This window comes from Lynx rufus, unplaced genomic scaffold, assembly GCF_022079265.1.
Source record: "Lynx rufus isolate CCGP_SWC_20201006 ecotype Redwood Valley unplaced genomic scaffold, mLynRuf1.p SCAF_8, whole genome shotgun sequence".
NCBI lineage: Eukaryota > Metazoa > Chordata > Mammalia > Carnivora > Felidae > Lynx > Lynx rufus.
The window spans coordinates 8,633,145-8,637,343 of NW_025814896.1; the positions used below are offsets into that span (position 1 = coordinate 8,633,145).

The 4,199-nt window shown below is 46.4% G+C and overlaps 1 long non-coding RNA gene across 1 annotated transcript; it reads right to left on the bottom strand.

The window, feature by feature from the left end:
- Positions 1 to 1,845: 1,845 nt before the first annotated feature.
- LOC124502876 (uncharacterized) lies at positions 1,846 to 3,498 on the bottom strand. The gene is made up of 3 exons (XR_006960081.1): positions 3,275 to 3,498; positions 2,530 to 2,800; positions 1,846 to 1,883 (listed from the first exon to the last, which is right to left on the bottom strand). It is a non-coding gene; the product is annotated as an uncharacterized LOC124502876 (long non-coding RNA).
- Positions 3,499 to 4,199: the final 701 nt, after the last annotated feature.

The window sequence follows — 4,199 nt, forward strand, 5'->3', positions numbered from 1 at the left end:
ATGCTCTTGAGGTTCCTGAGTTCGAGCCTTGGGTCGGTCTCTGTGCTGACAGCTCAGAGCCTGGAGCCTGCTTCGGATTCTGTATTTCCCTCTCTCTCTCTGCCCCTCCCCTGCTCGTGCTCTGTCTCTCTCTCAAAAATAAATAAACATTAAAAAAAATGTTTAAATAAAAAAAAGAATTCTGGGGCGCCTGGGTGGCTCAGTCGGTTGAGCATCTGACTTCGGCTCAGGTCATGATCTCACGGTCTGTGGGTTCGAGCCCCGCGTTGGGCTCTGTGCTGACAGCTCAGAGCCTGGAGCCTGCTTCCGATCCTGTGTCTCCCTCTCTCTCTGCCCCTCCCCCACTCTCACTCTGTCTCTCAAAAATAAATAAATATAAAAAAAATTTAAAAAGAATTCTGAATAATATAAAGCAAACAAGATGGCAGGATAGCAGAACGGTTGAGAGGGCTAACTGCCATGCTCTTCGCCTGCTTTCGTGTCTCCTAGTTGTGTGGCCGCCCCCCACCCCCACCAACCCTCTACCCCCAACATTACTCTCTAAGCTTCAGGTTCATTACCCACAGACTGGGAACAAAACAATAGTTATTCGTAGGGTCATTTGATCAGTACTTGAGTTAATTTGTGGAAAGCACTGTGCTTGGCAATATTTTTTGCAAATATGAAGAGCCCACAATAAGTGACTGTTGCAGGGACTGTGCTGAGTTGGGTACGATGGTAACTCCCATTTACAGATGAGGAAACTGAGGTTTGGGGGTGTGAAGTATCTTGGCCACCGTCACATAGCTCAGATTCAAGTCTATCATTTTTTTTTTAATTTGTTTTTATTTATTTATTTTTGAGAGGGAGAGAACCAGCGAGGGAGGAGCGGAGAGAGAGAGAGAGGGACAGAGGATCCACAGCGGGCTCCGCACTGACAGCAGACAACCCGGTGCAGGGCTCGAACTCATGAACTGTGAGATCATGGCCTGAGCTGAAGTTGGACACCTGATCGACTGAGCCACCCGGGCGCCCCCCATCATTGCTGATCTAGGAGGTTTTGCTCTTCGTATCCGTGCTATGGTTGGGTCCATGGATACTTCGATCTACAAATTCAGACGTAAGAAAACTAGTTTTCAAGGGTATTTCATAAAACTTTTGTAGTGATAGATAGGAGTGCTTTGTTCTAATTTGTTTTGGTTTTACTCTGCCCATTTGTGTACAATTCCTTCCTTCCTTCCTTCCTCCCTCCCTCCTCTTCCCCTTTTCATCCTTCACTCTCCTGCTCCCTTTCTCTTTTTGCCCTGCGAGAAGGGTATATAATTCAATATTGTTTTTAACAATAAAGCTAAAAGGTATCACGTAGTTTGTCCCCCAAGGGACACTTGACAACTGGCTGTCATAATTGTGGGGACAGGGGTACCACTGGCATCTGGCAGGTAGGGACGAGGAATGCTGCTAAACACCCTACAGGTCACAAGACACCCCACAACGAAGGATCGTCTGTCCCAGAATGTCGATAGAAACCCTGCCATTGGGCAACGCCCCTTTTGTAAGGGGGCAATTCTCTGCAAGGGCCTCCCTGGTTGCTGCTCTGTGGACCTTGAGATCACCACTCCACCCCCTCCCGAGGTCATCCAGAGACGTGCCATGGGACAGCAGTGCTACAGCCACAGACGGAGGGCCGGAAGGGGTGAGATGGAAAAAGAAACATACAGGGGCGCCTGGGTGGCTCGGTCGGTTGAACGTCTGACTTCGGCTCAGGTCATGATCTCACCCTTCGTGAGTTCGAACCCCGCGTGGGTCTCTGCGCTGACAGCTCGGAGCTTGGAGCCTGCTTCGGATTCTGTGTCTCCTTCTCTCTCTGCTCCTCCCTCTCTCATGCTCGGTCTGTCTGTCTCTCTCTTTTGTCAAAAATAAATAAACATTAAAAAAATTAAAAAAAAAACACATAGAAATGTTTATTGAGGTCTTATACCAGGCTCTGAGCTAACTTCTTCACATCAGTAGGTTGTTGTTTGTTGTTGTTGTTTTTAAGTAAGCTCTATGCCCAGTGTGGGGCTTGAACCCATCACCCCAGCACTAAGGGTCACATTCTCCACTGACTGAGCCAGCCAGGCAACCCCCCCCCCTTCTTTAGATCAGTTTAATCAGTTATGAATTGATGTATCAATTATCCCCAGGACAACCCTGCAAAAAGTAGCTGCTGTTTTCATGCCCATTTTGCAAATGAGGAAATGGAAGCACAGAGATGTTAAGTAACTTCCCAAGGTCACATAGCTGAGAATCAGGAATCTGGGGATTCTCACTCAGGCTGCCCGGACTCTTCATTTCCTCTTAACAAATGTGCTGTGAAAATCCCCAGATATTACCCTCTGAAGAGCAACAAAAATGGGCTGTCAGGACCGCCAATGTTTTCCAGCTGTTCTCCTCAGACTATTAACCAATTACATCAATTCCAAGCAGGGCCAGTGCATAATTTCTTCGTTGCAAAATATCTGATCATCGGCCGGGCTATTTATTTTTCCTGCATTCACACCTGTTACCTACCTGTGACAGCCAGAGGTCCACAAGGAGTCCCCGCTCCAGAAGCATACACAGCTGACAGTAAAATCGTGATTCACTGGAAACCAACTGTATGAAGTTCACCTTCCTTTCTTCCTATTTTTGGCCCCTGGGCCCCATTTTTAGAAATCATGTAAATTAGGGGCACCTGGGTGGCTCAGTCGGTTCAGCCTCCAACTCCTGATCTCAGCCCAGGTCTCGAGGTCAGCGTCGTGAGTTCGAGCCTCCCGTGGGGGCTCTGCGCTAAGCGTGAAGCCTACTTCAAAAAGAGAGAGAGAGAGAGACGGAGAGAAATACTAGGAAAATAACCTGGGGTTCAGAATTTGTCTTTAAACCACAACCAAGAAAACATCGCTTCGGGGAAGTCCTGAGGTTAGCGTTTAAGTGTGGCGCAAACCGTTACAAGTTCTTTAGAGCTAATCTTAGGTCACCGGGTCCGGAGCTGTCGCCCAGGGCAGACCACCAATCACTCCAGAGAGACTCGATTGTGCTCAGATGCTCAGAAAGGAAAGATTCGAAAAGGTTTTCAACCGCAAGAGATGATGTGAAACAGGTTTTCTGCATCTCCTGGAGCGGTGCCCCAAAGGCCAGCCCCCACGAGCCGACACAAAGCCTGAGCAAGACGATTCATCGGGCAGCTTTCTTCCAGGAGTGGTATTTGAATCAGATCCCCTTGCCCACCTGTGCACCCTCGGGTCCCCACAATACGGCTTGTCCCCATCACACCCACCGGTCACGTGAGCCTGCCGCTGTGCCTGAAATTGCTTGGCCCCTTCCTGCCTGCCTCTGGTGTTCGCATCTGCTGTTCTCTCTCTGCACCTGCAGGGCTCTCCTCTGACCCCTTCTTATCTTTGCGGTCTGTGCCTGGCCCCCTCCCCATCCATAAGCCAAGTCCCCGTCATCACCCCGCTGACGTCTTCACGGGACGTGGCAGGTCCTGACTCCACCTTGTCACTTGTTCAACGTGCTGTCTTCAAGATCATAGGGAGCGTGTGGTAGGGGTTCGAGATGCACTCTAAACTCCACGCGGCTGACCTTCAAATCCCACTGGTTAGTAAACCGGCCGTAGGACGTTTAAAAGATACTTAACACTTGCTTTGGATTCTGTGTCTCCCTCTCTCTCTGTTCCTCCCCCACTCACTCTCTCTCTCTCTCTCCAAAATAAATAAAGATTAAAAACTTTTTTGTAAAGATACTTACGTTTTGGTTTCTTAATTTCCCCTATTTTATAAATGGCATGACATGAGTTGGTATATGAAGAGTTTCGGATACGACCCAGCAGGTAATAAGTCCTATATTGAGGTTGTCGTGTATTAATAATAGTTATTTTATGCATTGTAATTAGAATAAATATAACGGTATTCTGTTCAATTTGGGATTGATTAAATTTTTTTTTTTTTACTTATTAGTGCTTGATTAGCTCTCCTATTAGAAAGAGGTGCCATGTTGCTAACTAACTTGGATGTAAATTTAAAAAAAATAAAAAATAAAACAAGTTAAATAGTTAAATAAAAAAATTAATAAAAATTTTTTAAAAATTTTAAAAATTAAAAAATTTTAAAAAAAGAAAGAGGTGTCATGAGAACAGGGACTTTTTAAAAAATTTTTTTATGTTTATTTATTTTTGAGAGAGAGAGAGAAAGAGTCTGAGCGGA